We start from the raw sequence: 25,389 nt of genomic DNA on the forward strand, positions 1-25,389 counted from the left end.
ATAAATGACAATCTCATTTCTATTCTATTTTTGCATTCTTAATAAATAAGATGCTTCATTGTATATACAAGCAATATGGCATAGCTATATCCTACAACATAAAATTAAATTATTTTTTTAACTATAGCACCGACATTGAGATGGAATTTATGGTTATAAAATAAGTCAATCCATTGTCATATAAACAAAAAGTATTGAAAAATAAGTGGAAAGATGGATATATAATGAACAAGGCTCAGTCAATATAATAGTCATCATAATAATTACAAATAAGCTCATACTTTACAGGTTGCCTTCCCAATATGTTTATAATATACAAAAAAAAAAAAAAACCTGTTGAACGCTCCTATATTGATATAACTTTCCCCCTTTAAGCCTACAGGAGAATTATATGTAGAACGAAACGTGGAGAAGAAAGGTAAGAAGGATAGTAATTTCATTTTCTAAAGTTGCTCATTTTGAGCGCATGAGAAAGAGGAATAAATAAGATATAAATTTTTTTTTCGAAGGTGTTCTGGGGAAGGGGAGAGATTCCCTTCAGAAAAAAAATAGAAAAAGAAAAAGGTATTTACTCGGTATATGTTTGAAAGAGCATATTAAATATATGGTTCTTCGGACTTGGTTACCAGTTTACTACTCTGTGTCTGTAGAAAGAGAAGGGCAAGAAACCGAAGCAAAATTTATACAAAAGTTTCTCATTTCTTTTTTCTCTCCTTTATCTTTTCTTCTGATAGAATAAATGATGAGATTCTCTCTTTTTCGAAAAGGACTTCAAGTTTTAATTGTGAAAAATATATTGTAAAAAAAAAGGTGCAAACTTGTGTTATTTAATTCACTAACCTAATATATATATAAAGAAATTAGAATCATACGAATAAATCCAGGAGCAACCAATCAGTAAATGTAAGTTGTCATGAAAATATTAAAATACAATAGTTTTTTTTTTTGTGATAACAAACATCTTCTTGAATTGATAAACAGTATTATTCACTTCACAAATGCCTTTACATCTAACCTTATTCTATATACTTTTTGATTATTGCGATAGAATATTTAGAGATAAAATAATGCGTGAATACAATTGTACATTTTGCATGTAGAGGTGACAAATGGGATACAATAACGTGTACAGAAAAAAGATACAATTATATCCTTACATCCCTAAAGTATTTTCAAATTTCTAATAATGTTGTACAGAGTTTGAATCTTGCTATTGTAATTTCAAAACCTCTATACTAGTTTTAATTAAATGCTTGCATATGAATATGTGAAAATATTAATAATAAATTGTATTAAAAAAATACGTATCTCCAACAATTTTTATTCCATTTTGATGTAATCCTATTTTTTATGGGGGTACTCAACATTATCATCATATTTTTCCAATTTCAATGCAATTTTCATAACGTAATGCCTCTTAAAACGAAGGTCGAGACATTCGAAGGAAGAGAATACTACCATGGTCATCCATCTCAAGAAGGAAGATAACTCATCAAAGGAAAACTACCAAACCTCATGAGGGAGTAGAGTGGACTTCTTCTTTGGGAATTATATAACAGAATCGTAACAATAAAGCAATCCATTTATGATGAGTAAATAATTTCAACATTTCAAAATTGAGTCACTTAAAAAATACAAAATGGAACAAAAATCTTTGGAGATGCATATTTTTTAAACATAACTCTTTTTAAAAATTATACACTGAATATTTTTGATAATATAAACTATGATACTCCTCATCACTATATATAAAGAATAAGATATAAGGGTCTAAAGAAGAGTGCCGTTTTGTATTATTTTCCAGCCTAAAATGGAAATATATCGAGTTCAGAGCAAGTTACAGAATCAATCAAAACACTTTTAAATCATTTAAAATACTATTACATAAGTTTTATTTATTATAGTTTTAATTGGGGATTGTTTTAAATGTAAAAATGACTCTGAACGAAAAATAGTCCCGAATTATTATGGTACCTAATATTTCTGAATTCAGATATCTAAGAGGAAAACTGAGATTCTGCGCTCAAAAATAGATTCCTTTATTTGACTTGAATTCATTTGTACAAAATGAGTGTTCTTTTTTGTTATGATTCAATAATTAATGAAAAGGTTCCGTCTGATGCTCTGGGAACAATTTTTCAATATTTGGCTTCAAGTTAGTCAGGTTTAATCTCCAGTCTCCACTTTCACTGATTTGTAATCAATTTCTTTTTTTTTTTGTAAAAAGATTGGCAACTGTGTTAAAATTCTTTTCCACGACGTAGGATGATAGAACGAATACAGACTTGTATATATTAGTTGACACAAGGGAAAAATAGAAAAAAAATATTTTCTTCTTTAAAAATCGCATATCAGTTGTCCATATCTCCTCCCTCTGCACTTATGAACATTTTAACTCGAATTGACATCGAATCAAGTAAGTTAGAATGCATTTCATTAAAAACATTCTCATCATTATTCCAGTTCTGAATTACTCCCGTAATTAACTTTGCCATTCTTGAATAATCTCATTTCCTAAACTTATCTTTCATTATACATAGATTTTCTTTAGGATTTAAATCAGGGCAATTACATGGCTACTCAAGAACATTCATTGCAGAATATTTAAACATTTTTTGCAGTTAATTTTATGTATAACAAGGTGCCAAATCTTGCTGATATATACCACTACCCTCCAGAGAACGACTTTGAAGAGAAGGAAGCAAATTATGAAGATTCATCATTCTCGTAACGGGTATCAGAGGCTTAGGACCAGAATCAATTTGATTTATAGAGTATTTTATATATATTGAAATTTTCAAACTTGATAGAGTATTTACAATTTACTTGTTGCGAGTGAAAATTTCAAAAGTAAAATCTTAAAACAATTTGGCAAATTGTTAAATGACCTTTTTTCTTATCAAAAAGTTTGTACAACACTTTAGTGCATTGTAGGAATGTATTTCATATATATTTACTCTTTAAATTGTTTAATTTTTTTTTGTAATCATAACATAACTTAAATCAATTAAAAATTAACATAATTGCATATGTTCAGTATCTATGCATTTCAAATTTTAAGTATCCATGCATAAAATACAAAATATATCTATAAATATATTCAAATATAAATAGGTATACATTTCCAATATGTAGTGCGATTGCGAAAGAAAACAAACTCCCAGTATATTAAATTGTGTGGGTATTGTACATACATATGTATAAATGGTGATTCAATAAAAGTCGAGTTTTTTTAAAATGAAGTCAAATTAGCCAAAGTGTAACCTTATCAAGTTGATATGTGAGCAAATTACATTCTTTTATGGTAGAAATATGAAGTTGGTTTAAATATGCAAAATTAGCCGTCAAAAGAGAAAAGATCAACTACATATAAACAGGACATGCACTCCTAATGGTTATTGCAATAATTTGTAGGAATAGATCGTATAGAAAACCAGCTTTATCGTTAATTAGAAACAACCAGTAAGTTATAGCACTATTATTAGATATTTGCTAACTACAACAAAACAGAAATAGCTGCGTTATCGAATTTACACATGGCCATTACTTACCAACTAGTCTTGTGTTAAAGGAAAAATTGCACTAACTGTATCTTTGCCAAAAAATAACAGCATTACCAGTTTCTAAATACATAGATATTTGAAAGCCAAGATATCATAAATTTATTAGTTCCTATGAACCTGGTCTTATTTTTCCAATGATTTCCGAATAGAAGCAAATATCAGCAAAAATAAGAAAATTACTTAATCTTCCAGATGCCTCCAATTCTGATTAAAAAAGATATTGAATAAATCGTAATAAGGAAGCTCGAAATTTTGGAGAACTTTACAAAAATCAGAAAAAATATTTTTTTAATCTTTTTTTAAAATTTTGTCTTTTTATATATTTATACTATTATTTTAGCTCTTTATGCCACTTTCATTCCATTTTTAATTTGACTAAAATTCGTGAGTATATTTTAATTAATTTTTAATGCACCATTAATTAGAACTTGTGTTTTCTTAATTAGAGGTGTATTTTTTAGTCAAACTTATTTTAGGACGGCAATTTCAAATATCAGATCAATGCATTTGCATATTGATTTTTCATCTAAAGTATTTAGTAACATAATTTTCATATACTTAAATACATTTATTGAAACCCTCTATGAATAGAGTTGTATAGAATATGCCCTGCTTGAATGTAAAATGAACCAAATAAACGATTTTGTAATCCAGACAACTGAAAGGATATTTGTGATAAAAACAGTTTCACTGTCATTCCTTCATTATCCTCAATTCAACTACCAGTCCAGCAAGGAGTCTCACGTTCTGAGTGGTACATTAAAATCTAAAAACTTTGAATATTAAAATAAAGCAAGATATAATTTGCTAATTAACAGTTAATTATTTCAACAAAAAAAATTAATACTATAAATAGATATGTGTCAATAATGTAGCCGCCCTCAGGGGTAGTAACGGCTTCCAGGCAGCGGCAGAAGACCTGGCACCCGCTGAAGATGTAGCCCTCTATTGTTGTGTTGCAGTGGTTGCTAACAGTAACTTAAGGGCCTCGGTGTTTGTATGACAGACACTGCAGGACTCCCCCTTGACCTGCAACCAAAATGTTTAGTTGAGGGGGTTGGCATCAAGGCTGTAGTGGGGCCAAAAGGTTAAAAAAAAGATTAGAAAACTGTACTGACGCATTTAAAAGAGTCTTGCACCGGAGAAGATAGGTTTCAAAAGTGGCCACTTCACCCTCACAAGGCTTTTTCCAGTCACTTTTTTGATAGCGCTGAGGGAAATCCGGTGTGAAACCCATAGATCTCTTGTATGGGCCTTCATGCAGTTGAGAAGGTTGATCACGTTTACATGTCATTTTCTAGACTTGTAGGTAAGCTAGAGAGCAAGTTTTTTTTTTTTTTTTTTGTAACTAATAGTTTATGCTTTACTATATCGAAATATGAATTAATTTCGATCACTCAATCTCATATTTCAATGTACCACCTGTTAAACCTACGGATGTGAAAATTGTCAAAATATTACAGTACATACTTTTAAAAAAAAGTATATGTTTGTCTCCTACAAAATATTAGTGCTTTTATTAATTATTTCTCCGTAATTTGAAAATTCAAACCGATTTCTGAGAAAGAAATACTATAATTTTTTACTGTGATCTCTTTAAGCAAATAGGGTGTCTTTCAAACTTTCCAACATATACTTTTTTTAAATTTAAAGTCACGAAGATTTAAATAATTTAAACATTTCTATCTTTAATTTCCTAATAAATAATCAATGTTATTCTCCGCCAGTCATGTGCACACGCACTTTAAACTCAGATTTCCCTTCACATAAATAAAAAAGTAATTTTAAAGGCTTTGTAAAATAAATGCACTTTCAAGTTGCAACTAAAAAAATTATTGCACTGTTTCTAATTCATATTGTTTAGAACTCCATCTATTAGACTCATTTTTTTTGGGATTCACCTTAATATAATTATTTGTTTATGTTAATGTCTTACAAACAAACATGATGAATTTATTAGTATATCTGTCTATTAAATTTAAGTTAATACCTTTTTATCAAATTTAGAAATTTTAAAATTTTTCCTGTAGAATTACTGAAAAAATGGTATATTTTTCCAATACTTTTTTACTTTGTTTTACCAAAATTAGTTTGTGAGTAAATAATTTGAGAATTTTATATTAATTCAACCCTTTTAAAAGAATAATTATATTTTTCAATGACTTATGTAAACTTTCATTAAATTTAAATGAATTAAATCATGAATTAAAACCGTTTTGACCATAAATTATAAACTTTTTCCCCCAACTTTTTTCTCTTTTTTTGGAAAAAAAAGAAAATTCTTAATTGAAAAACTTTATACCTACAAAATTTGTGATTCCTTGTGTTTGGACAAGGTTCCCAATATTTATCTATATACGTATAAAATATACAGGAACCCATTTATAAAATTAATTTGTTTTTTTTTTCGCTGATGTTGCCTAATTTGTAATTTTTATATAATGTATCTCTTTTTAAAAAAAAGTAATGATGAACAACTGATTAAAAAACCCCATGGTATAATGTTGAGCCATACTAATTTATGACTTTTCACTTTATACATGCTTGATAAATTAATAACAAAGCAAATTGGATTGATTTCAAATAGTTTGTACTTATTTTATAATTTTGTGACTTTTGATATACTTAAACTTGTTGATTATGAATTGTAATGCCATTGTATAATAAATAAGGTAAGAAATAATATGTTTTAAAAAATGACAAACAAATAAATAAAGGTTAATTATTAGAGCAAATTGCACACATCACAATAAAATAAAAGAGATGATATATGATCATTAAATAATTATGTAGAATTGATCATTCTAATTATTGCATTTCCATTAGATTATAGATATATCAAGGGTGTGTTTTTGGCTTTGTTCATGTAATTTTTAATTAATAGCATTTCATGCTATTATAAAAGTTTTCAAGTGATAACAGTTCTATCACTCATAACTATATGATGATATAGTAAAATTTGTCTAGATTAAAATGCAATGAGAATACTACTTAATGTTGTAGATTGATTGACTGGAGGATATTATATTGAAACATGATTTTATATGAGAAAAAAATGGTACAATATGTTTGTGCAAGTTGCAAATAGTACACCACCTACTGAATAAGAATGTATATTTGAAAATTGTCACTAAATTGGTATAACTTTTTAACGAAGAAGGATGATTTTTTCCCCCTTGAAGGTACATTTATTTAAAAAATTGTTTTTACAGTTTCCTTCATTCTCAATATCATCCTCAATCCTGCTCTTAAACCGGCTTCAACCTTGTTATTGTTATTTTGACAGATCAACAAATGTCATCTTGGTCTTTTCTCCAGCTTATCTTTGGTTTGACTGGTAAGTCTTTTAACCTCACTCTAAATGGTAAAAGTAATATGGATTGCAATCTGGAGAATTTTCGCCGAAGGGCAAGTGAATAGGGAGATATCAAACATGCACCATTTTAAACATAAGTGGACTATTGGCCAAAAACATTATTGCTGAATGGACATATTGTAAAAAGACCATTTAGAACAATTGGCACAAAAAAGAAATTTATTATAGTGATATATGCGACTGTATTTTTTAATTCAATATATAAAATTATAGTAGGATAAATAATAGTTACCTATTTTTCATATAGCTAAATCAACCATCAATTTTCCTGAAAAAAGGAATAAATTCATATTTCTAAATAATTGAAGGGTAAACATAGATTAGATAAATAAAATAGTATCACAAACGTTTGAGCAAGGAAAACCTTTTTAAGTTAAATTAAAATATGATTTTGCTTTTATCAATATATTAAATATATTTTTTTTGTCAAAATATCCTAAAGGTTCCCTTTGCAAAATATCCGTTCGGCAAATTGTTCTTCAGCAAAATATCCATTCCACAAATTGACCTCCGACAAAGTTAACGTTTGGTAAATTGTTTTATCCCAAAAATATTTTTTGGCCAATAGTCCTAGGATTCTAATAAAGTACGTATATGTGGTGCATTCGTACAAAAATAAATAATCGGGGTAAATTTCCACATATTTTTTTTACATCATATACATTTAGTCTAATATTTCATGGATATACATATATCAGTCAAATATAGGGTTTGTATTCAAATTACTGATATAAGTTGAGGTGCCAAAGAAATATATATATAGTTTAGAACCTTCATTTGATTTACGTGACATAATTTAGCAACGTATGGCCTTTCAAACCAAAAATATCAATTTATATTAGCTAAATTGCCACGATACAGTTTTGCAACATTAAATGCAGTTGACAATACAAAAGTAATTCAATTTGAGAAAAATCAATATATCTTTTTTTTTTTGTTGACGGAGCACATTTATGTACTTATGTACAGTGGGGTCCAGATAAATGGGAAAAATATTTAAAGGCTTATAATGAAGGAACTAGATGGGTGTAAAACCATTTTTTTTAAATCATTTGAAAGCTACATTTAATGAAATTCAAATATTCATAATAAATATTCCGCCTTTCTTAATACAGAGCAATAAAGATCAAAAATACTATCTATGTAGAATATATATTGCAAGAAATTTAACTTTTTGGCAGATATAGAACATCATATAATGGAAACAATTTCACTATCAGTTAGGTAATCACTTTTTGATATTGAGGTACAAAGAAATTTATATTGACACTATTGGAAGGGGGGAAAAATATTCAAATATGTAGTGTTCCTAGCCAACTAAAAATGGTTGACACATGTATTGAGGAAAATATGCAAACGTTGTCAATAAATGTTATGAACTTACTTGAATATTACATATTATTACTTCACGAGGAAAGGAAGAACAGTAGATTAAATGTGCGTAAGAGTAATCTACATACATATAATTTTATTAGATAGAACGTCAAGCTGTTACATATTTATACATAAATGATATGTACAATAAACTGTTTAACAAAATATCATTTGAATAAATTAATGAGAGGACATCATTTTCTGGTTGATTATGCGGAAAATAAGAAGTTTTACTTTTACAACATTATATTTTGTTTTATTTACAGAAGAATCTAAACTGAAACAATATAAATCTTCTAAAAGCCTCTATTTTAAGCTTAATGAACCTGAAATAGATTTTGTCAAACAGTCTACAGTGTGCTTAAAAAGATCGTACGACCCCCATAAGAGCTATATAAAACCAATTTTACATAAAATCGATGTGGGATTATTTGAAAGAAATCGTTTTGAAATTTATCAATTTTTATACGCTGTATTACTGTTTGCGATACATGACAATGGACGTAAAAATGACAACGGATTGAAGTTCTTTTTCGCATCCATTGCTCTGAATAGGAAGTTGTGTCATTGTGAATTGCTCATTAACCGCGGCCAGAGCTTCTCCAGGAAGTAGAAGATATAACAAGATTGTCACTAAAGACTTTTTGAATTTGTTACTTTTGAAATTGAAGACAATGAGTACCAGGAGGTGATAAAAGAGTTTGTGAAGGCCTGGTGGATGCTTACTATCCAGAAAGGGATTTATGTTGCCAATAGGACTTAGCACATGGCCACAAGACCATAAGAACTCAAGGTAAATGCACTAAAAAACTCACCGATTTCTTGAATCCAAACTTGTGGTCCCCTCATCACTAGATGGTTCGTCACTAGGTTTAAGAATTAAGGAGCTTTATGTAAAGAAAAGCCTTCAAAATTTCCCTCAACACAACGTTGACTCTCTGAAGGCCTCTGTTGAAAATGAGGGGGATGTTATGTCCAATGACTCCGTCATCTAGATGTGTACGACCTTCAGACTGAGACTAATAATTGTTGATATTATATAATATAACTATAGTAAAAAAATACATCTGATAGATGTTGTTCATGATTGATTTGATTAAATCTTACTATCAAAAATGGTACTATTTGATACCGTACCCTATGATGTAAATCTTTCTTCCAATATTTTTTTGTAAATAAAAAACCATATAGTCAAATAAAATTTCAAGTGACCTAATACTCCATATGTTTAACACAAAAACAAACTAGAAATACTTTTCTCAAAATTGAGCCTGGATTGCATTTGTATTTTTCGACCAATTATGCTCAATTTCTTTCGACAATTGGTCTGAATCATCCTTTGAGTGTATCGCAAATTATACTTGGAGTGCCACAAAATTCAGTGTCACAACGAAAGAATTATACATTCTATTTAAAAGACCATATCGAGGTAAAAATAAGTCACAAATTTACATCAAACAAGAGATCTAAGTTATAGTTTCTGAGCATCTGACTAATTTCATAAAATTTGAATACAAAGCCTATAGTTGATCAATATATTTTCCTGAGATATTGGGCTGTATTTATTGTATATACGATGTAAGAAACTAATTGGACATTTCTCCTTGTTTTGATTTTTGTTCAAGATCGCTTGTGTGTTGAAGCAACACACAAGCAATAAGATTTGCAAGTTTTGAGCAAAAGGGAAATTAAATTTGATGTCTTTTTACCAAATGTATTACTCCGGTATATTGTAAAACTTACCTATTTTCTTTATTTGTAGTTGTATTGTGGGGAAAAAACCAAAATAGTTATATATAGATTGTATACATATTTATTTTCATTGTTTTACCTCCAATTATATGTTTGATGGCATAAAAACAATACTTACGTAGCATATTTATTTTAACAATCTTTAAAAAAAAATTAAACTATGAATTTAAAATATGTATATATTATTTCTAAAAAGTCTAAAAAAGTTGTCTATGGTATTTCAGTCAGAGAAAAAAAAAAACACTTTCATGTATGTACACTTAATCAAATTTGTATATATTTTAATAAGAAATTCATTTAAGAAGTGACCAAAAGTACTAACAGTAATAACCATTAAACATGTTCGTAAAAAATAGACGAGGCAGAATGATATAAAGATAACATATACTCACCTATAATATGTAGTTATACACAGTCGTGTTTCTAAATTGAGTAAGTAGATGAACTAATTATATTAAAAGTAATTTATTTTTTTAATATAATAGTTGACTTAATACATTGTAGAATAAGTATTACTAGCTTATAAATAAATTTGACTACATTAGCAGCACAGGGAATACAAATAATATACATATTTATGCTCGTATTATCAAAGTCCTTGGACGTAACCAATGCGTCTTATTTAATTTTACACTTAAATAAATGCTCACAGCTCGATTTTTGATATTAATTTAGTCAAAAATGAGGTTGTTTTATATTTCAATAATCATTGGCAATTCTTTTATTTATAAATATTGTCTTTATCTTCAAAGACTACAAAATGGCAGCTAAATGAATTATTGTGATGAAAATGATCACCCCCAGAAGACACCGATCCAGTCTTCCAATTACCTTAGAATCAGCTGAACGGCTGTGTATACATTAAAAAGCTATTTGAAACCCAAGGAGCAGTCGCCAGAAAGTCTGGGCAAGGTTGGAAATGAACAGTAAAAACAAAGGGCATGATTATGTGTATCAAAAGCTGCCTTGCTAAAACCCAGTTAGGTCTATTTGTGGTATGTTTAAGAAGATTAATGTGAGCAAACTTACGCCCCCATAAATCATTTATGTTGGTTTGTAGCAAAATCAAGTACGAGGAGGAAGACACATCTCATTACCACGGTCACAACAGGAAAAATATTATCAAGAGCCTGGCATCTTTTGAATGTGTCCAAGAACATGAGGCCTCCCAGGTCCCACGATCTTAATTCTTTATATCTAGGCAAAGTTCGAGGGAGCTGCCTGCAACAAGCCTTGGGAGTCTGCCATTCAGGCTTCACGGAAGACAACATATGTAAGATTTGAGCAGCCTTCAGAAAGAGGTTGGAGCCCGTCATCGAGGCTGAGGGAGGTCATTTTGAATAGAAAATGTCGATTATATATAATTAGGGTGAGTCAAACGCCGAGCAAATTGTTAAATTTTGATATTTCATTACAAAATGGTAGAATTTTTTAAAAACTACTCTAAGATTTATCTTTCCCATTATTCTTTTTAGATTTAGATACAATAGTGAGAGAAAATTGATGTCATTTAATAGAAAACCTACTATTTACTACCTAAAACACATTAAAATAAAATTGACTTTGATCGGGGTGAGGACTAAAAATTATTATACTCTTCGAAGCTTTCTTGCCTAAGTTCTAAAAGTTTGACAATTTTGTACTTGGCACCAATCGAAAAAACTGACAAAAAGCTACAATTTGATGTTAATTTTATATTTGTGCGGTCATATATGTTTGAGAAATAAGCAAAACGGCAGATGGTCTCCGATCTCTTCAGCGAACAACCTGATCTCCGACAAGAAGATCTTCACAGTGGACACTCTTTTGTAACGGAAAAATGATCGCTTCTTGGCTGAATCAAGAGATTAGGTCGAGGGAACATTAAGGACCAAACATCCAGCTCAGATCATGGTCCTTAATGGCGTCCGATGGCAGAAAGATGCCTCCCCCTAATTCTTCAAGGTCAAAGAGAAAGTCAACACAGTCTACTCAAGCTCGTCATGTACCATGTCTTGCCTTAGTTGAAGAAGTTGTGTTTAGCCAAGACGACGCCCCTGCAAACACGTCCAAGAAAGTGGAACATTTCTGCAGGGAGAACATATCTGCCTTCTGGCCTGCAGACTTCTGGACTTCATCCTCACTCGACATGAACCCCTTGGACTTCCCTATTTGTTGCGTCTTGGAGTGAAAGACAGATAAGACTTCTCACCCGAATGTTGATAGCCTGAAGACCGTGATCACAGAGGAGTGGAACGACTTGTCCTCGGACTTATTCAAGGTCAGCTGTGCCTTGATTCAGAATGAAGGGGACATATTCAATAAAAAGAATAGAATTTATTTTTAATTATCAACTTTTGCTTCAAAAGTTCGCCATAAAAATGGCACAAAAAAAAATAAAGTGAAAACAGCTTTTAAATTTTTGAGTACTCACCCTGTAGTTTTTGTCAGTTTTTCCAAAACTTCATCGGCTTTGTTCAAAAGGTAAATTTTTATATATTTCAATTACCATAAATTACATATATATATTAGATAGGTCTATAGACTGTACAAAAAAAGTTTAAGCCTTTTCGGACAAAGTTGCTGCATTATCGTTATCCTAATATATTATACATCCAGAGAGACGCAAATATATACCGATATTACATAATTCAAAGAAATAATAACTATTTAATTAAATGTCAATGCCAACTAAAAAATGCTATGTATGTTTACATCTATAGATCAAGGACAATTTATTTTTATATTCAAATATTTATTGTTTTACTTGTCTTATAAAAAACTTATTCGACGTATATCTTTTTGAATGGTGCAACAACAAAAAAATAAATCTTAAGCAACATTGAGAAATTTGAATTTTATTCAAATTTATGTAATAACTTGAGATATATAAAATTATTAGCTATAGTCTAAAGCTATCATTTCATTGATGACACTTTAACTGTCTCTTATACATCATCATAAATCTACAGTATTTCAACATATCATAACATATATTTATCTAACTATGGTTTGCTTAAGTGTTGCCAGACTACATAATATCATAAATATTGGAAAGTATTTTAAACAGTTAAATTTTTATTTAAAAAAAAAATATCATAATGTAATTCGTTTGATTTAAATAAGATATAATTATTACTAGAAACAAGTTAATCTAACAAAGAACCAATATTTGGAAATAGGATAAAATAAACCATTGTATAATTGAATGGTGTTAAATGAATTTTCGTTCCTTTTTAACTTTATGGCCTTAAAAAATAAAAGGAAAAACATATATTATAAATCATCTTTTTTTTATTACATAAAGTATATATCGAAGTTTAATTAACTATGTTTTGAAGAAAATAACAATTATTATGTAAAAATCTAGGAGATCAAATTAAAAAAAAAAGAAGAGAATTACCATACGTTTTTATAACTTTTCCCATATATTTTTAAAGGTATTCTTCAAACTGAGTACTTTATACCTTAAGAAATTCATTTTATATACTTTGATAAAATTTTATGGCTAATAGTTTTTTTTATCAATGCACGCATTTTTTTCAAAGTATAGATACAAAGTATTAACTATAAATCAGTACTTCTTTCAAAAATCTTAAATTACTACTGAAGTGCATTTACCAGAAGATTTGGTTGAATTGTACATATGAATGTTGAAGAAGAGTTCATTTCATGTATCGTTTTACCATCAATCATAGCCTGGATCTAGGCCGAATAGAGGAGCAGTTAGTTCCTTGAGATGTTGGTCATTGTTTCCTTGATGGAGTCAATCTGGAAGTATTTGATGAGATGAGATGTTCAATCTATTTTGGACTCACCATAGTATTAGACAAAGTAATGCATCAAATTAAGATCCAGACCGCTAGGGCTATATGACTCCATTTAAGTCATAGCAGTGCTCACACAGCCACTTTACAGTCTCTAAAAGAGCCTTGGAAATCTTCGGCACGGTCTAGATTTGGACGCCAGTCATATTTGAGACCTCCTGTTTGGAAATTTTCATGTTTTTGTGGGGGGATCATTGTCATGGTGCAACACCGTTCCTCCTCAAATGCCAAAAACTTATCGAAAGTTTGTTGATACAAAAAACATTTCTACCGGCAAAAATGTACACCATGACACACCTACTAGAATAAAAACATGGAATTGTGGAGTTTAGTTGTTGCATTGAATAATGCTAGTAAAGCTCCTCTTCGAAATAAGAGTCACTAAATAAAATAGCATACACATTTCCCCATAAGTTTTTTTCTTTTTTCCCCTTTTTTTTCCTCCACAAAAAAACAAACCAAAAACATTTCCTTACACAGGTTAGCCCCTGTTTAATTTACAGCCGCACACGTCACATGGTAGCTGTCCAAAACTCTTTTGGAAACAGCTGTAAATTATTGACAGTCGTAATGAAACGTTAATTAATACCAAACAAATTGAGGAGGCCACAGGAACAAGACAGGCTAGCAGAGATAAGATAACCATTCACTGTTACAAGACCTTATCATTTCACATACGGTTTGGATGAAGCATTGGTGGAGATGTCAAATAAAAGAAATTTACATGCCACATTTAACACAATGACACTGGCGGAGTTTTGGATTTCGGTCGAGAGAGAATCCCAATAGCTATCCAAGGCCGCTATGCATCTCCTGATTCCATTTGGCTCCACCAACTTGTGCAAAAAAACGTTCTCAGAACTTACCTACATAAAAAATAAATGTAGATCGTGGCTAAACGTGGAGGAGGATCTACAAGTGGTCGTCTCTAAAATAAAGCCTAGAATGTGCTTGCTCTGCTCCAGGAATATTGCCCCCCTATCTATTAGTTATGCTTAAGAAATGTAAGTAATAGGTTAAAATGTAGGAATTAGTTGTCAGTTGTCAAAATATTGAAACTAAACATGAGAGCAGGTCCTAATGGAGGCAGACACAGAAACTCGGTACAAACCATCAGTAGCTTCTGCCTCTGTTCAAGAAGCTGACGCGCTGATCTCTGACGTGCTGTGACATGTGAGACTCTGTTTTTCACTGTTTCATCTGTAAGAAGCAGTCTTTCACTGATCAGCTGCTTCACGTGAACGAGCTCTGATCTCACTATGTGAGTTGGTTGAGTGAGCGATCCCATGGCTTGTGCTTTTGCGTTCTGTCTGAGAGAACAGACGAGCACACACGCGGGTGCGCATGTGCATGGCTGTGCACAACATTATAAACTACCTCCAGTGTCATTAATGGCTACTGATCTCTAGCACCATTATTTTGGGGGTTGCAAACTGAAAAGTTTGGGAACCTCTGTCTTAGAGAAATAAAATATTTCACAGCATATGTGACCCTGGGTTTTCCAATAGCTTTCCATTGTCATCAAATTCTACATTTATTTTCTTATTTATCAAAACATTAATTATCATTTCATTATATGTTCCGTCGGGAATGAAATGAGGCCTAATGTTATAAAATAATCTTTCTAGCTACAATTAATACTGTTTTTAAGTTTTCATTATCCACTTTTCTCAAATTCAGTGAATTTATTTCTTTCAGTCTAATTTTCTTTCTTTTCCTCACTCTTTTTTATCTTTTCATACCTAGAACAATCCAGGACTACTTTAACGCATGTGCTAAAGCTTTTACTATTATCTGATTTATTGTGTTTACATGAGGAAAAAAACAAATATTTTTTTAAAATATGTTTTTTACAATTCAATCAACATTTAAAGATATACAACAAATGAAATAGAAAATTACAATTATATAACAAGATTACAAAACAAAACAAAATGTTTTTATTTTTGTTTTTTAATATTCATAAACAATGCTTCTTATCAAAGGGTCAGAGGATAAATAATCAATAATCTATATGGTTATCAAAGCCCCATAGTATTTTTTATTTGTTTTAAAATGACTGTAAAATATTAAAAGATATAAAATAAAGTCATCGAGGTAAGATGTTTTTATGACTGAACTTATTGTTCGGTTGAAATAAATTTTGTACAAAATCACATCATTTGGTATGATAGAGTATAATTTTAAGTTTCTCATTCCCTTTGAATTTCTACATTTTTTTCGCCCCTCAATTTTCATAACAGATTCAATATTTCCCGAATCTTTTCAAAATAAGGCAAGAATGAACAATTATTCTTCTTCCTCTTTATAAAGGTCACGTTCAGTTTTCAAGGTTTTTTTCTGTACATAAAGTATCACTGAATTCAAAACGATGAAAATGGGGTCATAGTCAAATTGTAAAGCAGTGAGTGTCTTACATTCAAAAATGTTAGGCACTAAATTTGATGACAGTATATTTGTTCGTTTTTTTGGTCAGTGACATCGATTAGTAATCTTTTCACAATTTATCAATCTCCTTCATTATATTTAAAAAAAAAGGTAAGTACTAATAAGTACTCCCTAAAGTGTTAATTTGGTTATATCTCGAACTATGATTTAAATGATTTGAGACTGTTATAATTGCAAACATGTTCTGAACCAGGGTTGGCCACTATTCGATAAAGAATGAATACCACTATCATTATAGCATCATGGTTGGTGATTTCCATATTAAACTACAAAAAAGTGGAATTAGACTGGTAGGGTTAAAAAACGTTCCACAAGGCAACTATACTTTGGAAAAAATCATAAAAATATTTTAATTTTACAAATTTGAGCATTTTTTTTTCTCAAAAAACAAAAAGTTCCAAGGAAGATTGATATCATATTTTTCAAAGGAATAAAAGAGATTTATTTTGTGGGTTACAAATAGAAAGGGAATAAAACAACTGTAATGTCAAGATGATCTTTGAATCATTGCAGAACTCGTATTTAAACTCCACCAAAAGATAGCTTGGGTATAGAGTCATTGCTGGCACTTTAGAAGCGGCCAGTGTACAAAAACAAAGTCCTCAGATTTTATTCAAGCTCATTTCAAGTCCATAACTATCCTTGGTTGAATGTCCAAAAATACAATAAACTGTTAAGTTTTCACTATCTAAAAGACAATGCGCAATGATAGTGGAAAAGAATGTTTTTCCCCATGTCCTCTCGGGAAAAATTGGATACAAGTTGACGCGACAATTAAAAATTATTTAAGCAAAGATACGCAACAAAAACAACGTGGATAATGAAATTACATATTTAGAGCCTTTTACGACATTTAATATAGCCGTTGGACGTTGGTTATATAGAAGTATTCGTTCTTTAATGCTAATTTTTTCTTAACGATAACGTTGTTTTGAATAATAAGAATGAAATATGTAAGTTCGTTCAGAATCATTAAAAAATTGCCTGAAGAAACAAGATTTATGGAACATTTGCTTATGAATAAACATTGTTAAAACTGCATAAATACAAACACGAAAACACATAAATATTAGACTGAGACTACTGCTCCGACTTGTTTTGAACAAGCTAAACCTTTTTTGGTACACACATATACAGTTTTAATGTACTATAGTCCCATTTATATGTGCGCAAAGCCGATGAAATTTTAAAATAGTGACCACCTACATCGTATGTGTTGGTGTTTATATGTATCAAATAGTGTTTTTTTATAGAATAATATATATTTTTGAAAAAAATACAATTGTTTGAAAATATATTTAACATTTTGTTGAAAAATTACCGTTTCCTACCAAAAAATGACAAAGCCATATCAAATTAAAGGAAACAATTTAGCAAATTAATAAATTTTGGAAAACAACATTCACAATACTTAGAGAGATGGTTTCAAAGATAATTAAAACAATGAGCTGGCAATAAACTTAAATTAAAAATTCTTGATTAGGGTTTGGGTCAGAGATGTCAACAAAAAAATAAATTGGAATATGTTGGTAAATTTTCAATGAAAATCTTAATTTGACCTACCTCAAGTAATTGTAGACAAGGATAGTGCTTAAAAATATAGCAATCGGCATCAATCAACAGATTCGGAGATTAAAGGCACTCAAATCTACAAAAAGCAAATTATTTAAGATCATTAAGCAAAATATGGGAATTTATGGGCCAAAAAGCTTTTTTTAGGGAATATTAGATTCTAGAAATAGTGAAAGACTGGACTTTTCCATACATTGGTTCAATTCCAATGACATAAAAAATATTTATAGAAAACTCTGGTGGAGGGAAAATATTTTTTCTGTAAACTTGAAAAAGAGGCCCAGGAACATTTTTGTAAAAATGTAAAGGTACTGAATGGATAGGTAGTCGAATCTCAGAGATTTTGTATGAGAGATACAGAGTTACATTAAAGTAAAATAATTTTTATGTTATCAAGAATTGATTGTTAAGATTTGTAGTGTGTATTAAATGTACCATTCCATGATTTTTAAATAAGGAATTATGTTTAATCATTTTTACATATATCTTTAACTCATAGCTACCAAATATTTCTGAATTTTGTTTCTACTTCTGCAACTTACGACACAGGATTAATCAGAGTTCGGACAAAGTCCTCAGATTTTATTCAAGATCATTTCAAGTCCATAACTATAATACTGGGTTCATACTGTTAATACTTTTCTCCAGAGCACAACATACTAGCTTTGGAGTCCAGTCTAGTTGCAAGACCTAGCTATGGAGTCTAAGTTAAGTCTTGAGTCTTTGATTGTGAGATGGTCTTCAAAATAAGTACTCAACTCCAAGTATAGTCGCAAGCCTTGAGTCCAAGTTCCCACCTCTGGCTATAATTGACCATTGTATCTTAAATTATAAATTTATTATTATAATAACAATGAATAAATCATAAATAATTTTATAGTTAATTGAGAACACCTCTTTAACTTTCAAGAGGTAACAGGTGATCAGGTCAAGACAAGTCCAAAACATCACTAATACTTACGCTATTAAGTTAAAACAATGAATTAAATTAATAATTACGTATTATATGGTTGTTAAAATATTGAATGTTTGGTGGTATGGTTGATATTTTATATTAGGGGTAAATGGCTCAGGGGTAGATGGTTCAAGGAGTATATGGCTCGGGGGTGAACTGCTAGAGGGCAATAGGAGGTAATTGGTGGGGGATGTATGGGACTGGGGAAGTAGGTTGGGGAGTAAGTGCCCAACAAACAGCTTGAGTACTGTGTAAAATGTAAAATTTAAAAAAAAATTCTTTTCAGACAGTATTTTTTAACCTTATTGTTTTAGTGCACTTCAAAAATGTACGCCAGCAAAGAGAAAATAATTCATTTTCGACATTTTTTCTTCGAAAAAGGTGAAAACACAAGTCAAGTGGCTAAAAACGTGAATATTGTTTATGGTACTAATACTGTGACAGTAATTTGTAATTTTGGTTTCGTCAATACCGTTCTGGTAGTTTTTATGTCAAAGATACACCACGCCTTGGAAGGGTATTTGTAAAAAATATTGTTAAATTAGCGGAACTCGCTGAGTCCGACCAATATATTAACACTGCCTTGATTGCCAAAGAGTTAAACATTAATAGGGGCGGGGGAATCCATTAAACATCATGGTCTTCTATTTTCTATACGTACTATTATATTGTTATGAAAAGTATAAAGGTATTCCTAAAACTGTATCTTTAGTTATTAGAAAGATACATTTTAGTTATGACTACTGCATACAATGAGAAAATGTAGAGTAGGCGTTGAATGTGGCATGCGGCGAATTGATGATTGCATTATAAAATAACTTTCTTTTGAAAGAGCAAAAATATTGTTTATTTGAATTGTTTTTTCATAAATATATAACATCGAAAAAATATAAATTTGATATATTGCAAAAACAAAAAATGTACGTAGTACATTCAAATATTATTTTGTTTATTTAATGCTTTTGAGCTTTAACACATTATATATTGGTTTACCATATATATATTTTTTTCTTTGTATTTTCCGATGGATTTTTTTAATTAATACACTTATACTACAGATATCCAACAAAATATAGATCGCTAAGATATATTATTTGTACATTATTGCTACTTTCTAAAAAAAAAAAACTTTTCCCAATATCATTATTTACAGATATGTACACATTGTAAAAAGTTGATTCTAAAACGCATTTGGTTTGTAGTGAATGGTGGGACAATACCACTTATACTCGTACATATATGTATATCTTATTCTTATTTTGACTATCGGAAGTGGTTATTCAAGATAAATGTACAAAATTGTTAATATAAATACAATATAAAATTGATAAAGTTATTTAATAATATTTCGAAATCAAAGAATAAAATACATAAAAATCCCAACATTTTTTGTATAAGTGCATCGTTTATATTACATACTTTTTGCATTTAGTTCGTTTTTAAGATATTTTTTTTATCTTACACCTAGCACCTAGAGGTAGTGATGTAAATTGTGTTTATTTTTAGCTGACCTATTTAAAAAAATGATAATGTGATGAATAAGCTTTCTTTTCCTTAGCAGTTGTCATTATTATTAAATTCCTTGGTTGTGAAATTCCTTTCCTAAATAGATTCAATTATACTCAAAACATGATTGAACATTCGTATATGCTCAATTTAAGGTATCACATAAAATCAAAAGTAATTTTCAAAAATACATCCCCCCCCACACACAATTTTATTTTCTATTTGATCTCAGCTACTCAAAATTGATCCCCCCCTCCGTCTAAGACAACTATATTAGGCCCCAACGAGAGCTTTAAGTCAATTCTATAACTTGATTTTAGGGTGGACTGGGAAATTTGCATTCAAATAAAGAATACACAAAAAGTACTTGTCATAATTGTATTTTAACTCGTTTCAATATTATTCAATAGATGTATGTCTATTTTGTAAAATTTGGTTTTTCTAATTTGAAGTATCTTCAAGTAACTCAGTAAAAAGTGTTTAACTTTTTCGTTGGGCTTATCTTTCAAAATTGATCAATAATAGGACTCAATTTCATACATTAGGATTACTTTTATTTAATAACACAATAAATTCACCTTATTAGATATATTTTATTTCAATTGTTTTATTTTAAATTCAGAATATATCTTTTGATGTTCATGAACGCAATGTAGTAGAAATTGCTTTCGTTCCTCATTTTTTGTAATTAAATCATGGAAAACTGTAGTAAACTTTTTCAATTTATCTCAGCCGTTACATTAACAGCTCTAAGCATTGACAGTTTTTTTAGGGCATCAATCTAAGCAAAATTACAATCCCATAAAAATGGAGCTTTACGAAGAAAATAAACATAAATTTTGATACGGGAAAACAGAGTTTTGCTTTTGACCGATATGAAGTAACATATTTGTTTATCTATTGAAATGAAAACATTATAATTTTTTTTTAGATTGATTGAAGTTAGTAAGTATAAATGTATTTTCTAGTCTGTTCAATTTTGATAATTTATCTTATTTATTCATGAAACTCTGGTTGTACATACATAAATACATCAGCCGGTAAGTGAATAAAAAATGATTCTGTGTAGGTAGCTTGATATATTATTTATGACCTAAAAAAGAAAAACAATAATTAGTTATAATTTGGCTTAGTTCAGTAAAAGGTCACTAATCATTGTTGCAGGGAAAACATATTAGCTACTTATTAACATTAGTTTAATTGCTTCATTGCCTAATTGTAGAGATCAAGGATAACGTATCCGTAAGAAATAACAAACATTTGTATTTGTACTGATTAAGTTACTTGATAGATACCCTTTATTTGCAATAATAATGATGTCATCAACGTAATCAAATTCATGTTGACGATACAAAGTCTCTTAGTGAAGTCACACCTATATGCTATTTTTGTGTACACTCGAAAAAAATGACTCAACTTTGTTTTTATAAAATCAAAAAACTGTTAATTTTCAATCTCATTTCAAGAAGGCATGGCTTCAAACCGTTTTTGGCTGTTACCCAAAATTAGATGAAGAGATCATCCGACGGACCACACTCAGGAAACATTAGCTTTAATTTTAATTGAACATTAAAAAGATAATAAATAGTAAGTGACGTTTGAATCATTTTTTTTTATGAATTATAACTCTGTTGCCTGAAATTTTCTAGTGTAATCCGAGCTACTTTTTGAAATTTTGCATCTAACCTGCTTTTAACAATTCTTATTATGAGTCAAAAATGAGTTTAGTACGATATTTATTTTTAACCACATTAATCTCATAGAAAACAGACCAGGTTGATCTCAACATTCCACCATAACTAAGAGCCAATTGTTTTCGAAGCTCAAATTCTGGTAGTAATCCGATCCAGAATTCTTTGCTAGAGAACTATGACTCGAATAATGTCTTCCATTCATAATTTGATTTCAGGTTAATCAACCCGATTTAAAGTCAAATACCATTTGATTTTTTTATAAAATGATGAGCTTTCCCATTCTATATACCATTTGACAAATATGAAAATAGGTAGTATAACATTTGATATATACGATTATAATTACATAAGTTTTGAAATATTTCACCAAAGTTGATTATTTCTTTAAGATATTTTAGTCATTTTTTAAGCTTTTTTATTTTATTTTTTTATTGTTTCTGCAGGTCGTATGAAATGAACTCATCTGTTGGGAATCCCTGTCTTAGAGTATCATATAATACTATAGACTTAAAGTAATACTGACGACTTAGGAAAGGAAGCCTAATTTTTAATTCAACTTTTGTAACAGGTTTTGTTCTATTAATAAATACATCTTCAACACTTGGGAAAGCCCCTGAAAATAAGCCACTGTAGAAAATTTCCCATTTTTGTCTTCTAGTTTTATTTCAATTTGTAAACATTAATTATTTTGTTTCAAAAGAATTCGACATTGCATTTTTTTTGTTTTGAATTAGAAATCCCATTCAGTATACGTACATTTAAGAATAATTTTAATATAATCTCATATTTTCCTAAAATATCCCAATATTTGATGCATTTCTTTTCATTTGTTTCAAAACAACATATTTTCCTTCTAGGAGTATGAATTTATTGTAATTCATTGATTGCTATATTTATGATTAAAGAAATTGCACACATTTAGAGAACTATGATTTTCTAAATAAGCCTCCAGTTATGCCGCTAAGAGACCCATTTTTACTTCATCATCTGCATTACTAATATTAATGAATTTTATTTGTAATGAATGGGCTAAAATACGTACATATTTTTATAGCACTTTATTGTTGCATCAAGACTTGATATTTGTGCAAAGTGCATACATTAGATGAATGCATAAAATAACTAAGTAAACTATGTCACCAAAAAAAAAAAATTCAAAAAAAAGCTTATTTCACTTCTAGACGTAAAATTAGCATTTATATAAGTTTATTAAATATTAAGCATTTTGTGCCTTTTTATGCTTATAGCATGTAAAAAAATATATGTTAGTATGTAAGCAGTGTGATTATTTACTAAGGTTACAACGATGAGCAATTGGGTCTCTTTCATATTAATCGCAAGGTTATTTATTAATTTTCTAGTAAATACTAAATACATTTAAAACTAGAATGGACACTTGTTAGAGCTCAAAACCTCCAGTTAAAATCATGTTATGTATCTTAATTTGATACAAAGGTAAAGGGTTGATTATAATTTTTTTTATATTTTGTGTTTCTAGACATCTGATATCAACCTCACCAAATTTAATGACCTCTTATTTTTACCATATATATTCTTTGTACCAAGTTTTTTTTTTCAAAATTGATCCGTCACTTTGGCAGTAATCCTGGTGACTAACACACAAACAGTGACAAAATCAAAATCTTTGTATAACTACGTTGGTGTAAGTAACGAGCCCAGTAACTTATAACATTTTAAAATCATACTGGCAGTATGCACTTTTACGTCTACTAAAGAAAGATTGTTAGTTGGAGATAACTCGTTTGCAATTCCACAATTCATAATATAATTTTATCCAAACTTGTATTTTTGCTAATTATTGGATTTGTGGATGGTATGGGCGTGATAATAAAAGGGATATATTTATCAAAGATATGAGCATAGGATTAAAAAATGATCTTAATTTAATTAAGACAAGGAATAAAGCAATATTAAGTACCAGTGATTCCAGAGAAAATACAGAAACTTATAAAATAAACGTCATAGTAAGTAGAATGATTATGTCCATAATACAATACTTGGTGGCGTTTTAGACCAAATATTTAATAAGAAATCACATGTTAGTATCTTGTGAGAAGGCAAAATGGTCTTTATTCACTCCAAGTAAATTAGTTGGATTTCAATGGGCTCTAATATCAGTATATAATATCCCAGTGCTTACCTCCAATTGATTTTGAGCTATGGAGAGGGAATTTAAATATCAGGTTATATAACAAAAGAAGATAAAATTAAAAAGTTAAGAAGACTATAACAAGTGGTTCATTAAATCTTAACACTTTGAATTTTAAACTTCAACTAAATATTAATAATAAAATTTCAAACAAAATTAAAAGTATGGATTGATGTATGTCTGAGCTCTCTTAATCATTAGTTTTGCCAACCCGGTGCATCGATGACGGACACTGAATGCTTTCCCCTCGACATGCATCTAAAAGATGTTGTCAAGGGAGTTGGCCTCAGGGCTGTAAAACTGTCAAAAAATACTTCAGAGCACCGATAATAATTTGCCTGAGTAGTCATTAACTGGGAGTTGTCCATCGGCCAATAGTTATTTGATTTTTTTTAGTAAATACTAAATGCACTTACAAAAACCCCTGGAAATGTAAGTATCACTTATGAAATTTTAAAATATTACAAGCAGCGTTGCCCTTGGCATGCAGAGTCTGTCACTTATTTACATTTTAGCTATCGGAAGCGGAGGATTTTCCATATTTCCTAATTTCTATAAATATATACATTACAAATAGTAAATTTCTATAATATTTTTTATCTTAATATAGATATAATGATAAAGCATAAAGCTTTCTTTAAGTCTAGTCCTAACCAGTAGTAGATAAACCACAAAAATACTTAATTTGAGATACTGGCCGATTAAGCTATAAAATGTCTACTGGGTTTATCGGAAACTATCTTTAGATTGAATTAATTTCCCTATTGGTTGCAGCCAATCATGATGACCCTCTATACATATGAAATGAAATACAGTTTTTTTTTTATTTCCTCGGGCTAATATTATATTTTACATACATAAAACTAAATAAATATAGCATATAATGGTCCGAAAGCTTATACACTTATTTACCAAACTTAAAAAATATGATAGAATAAGTAAAATAATGACTTTTTCATACTAAAAACTAATTAAGACTAAATAATTCAAACATTTGTTTAAATTTTAATGTGGCTGGTCCAATAACTAATTTGCTACTCACAAAAAATAAAAGAATATACTATTTTAAGACAATGGTGTGATCCCGTTCATCCATATTTATTTAATTTAGTTTATTATGAATTATGTTTTGCTACAGAATACACATCGTAAATAAAGCTTTATTTGCCTATG

The 25,389-nt window shown here is 29.6% G+C and overlaps 1 protein-coding gene across 2 annotated transcripts in view; it reads left to right on the plus strand.

Moving 5' to 3' along the window:
* The first annotated feature begins 571 nt into the window (after positions 1-571).
* The window catches only part of LOC121121446 (uncharacterized), a 242,521-nt gene continuing 217,703 nt past the window's right edge, over positions 572-25,389 (plus strand). Inside the window, exon 1 of one of the 2 annotated variants that reach the window (XM_071889828.1) lies at positions 572-903. The gene's annotated coding sequence lies outside the window, so the exon portion shown is untranslated. The remainder of the gene's footprint in view (positions 904-25,389) is intronic. The other variant, XM_071889826.1, reaches the window with a different exon arrangement.

The sequence above is a fragment of the Lepeophtheirus salmonis genome, chromosome 7 (genome assembly GCF_016086655.4).
Source record: "Lepeophtheirus salmonis chromosome 7, UVic_Lsal_1.4, whole genome shotgun sequence".
In the NCBI taxonomy this organism is placed as follows: domain Eukaryota; kingdom Metazoa; phylum Arthropoda; class Copepoda; order Siphonostomatoida; family Caligidae; genus Lepeophtheirus; species Lepeophtheirus salmonis.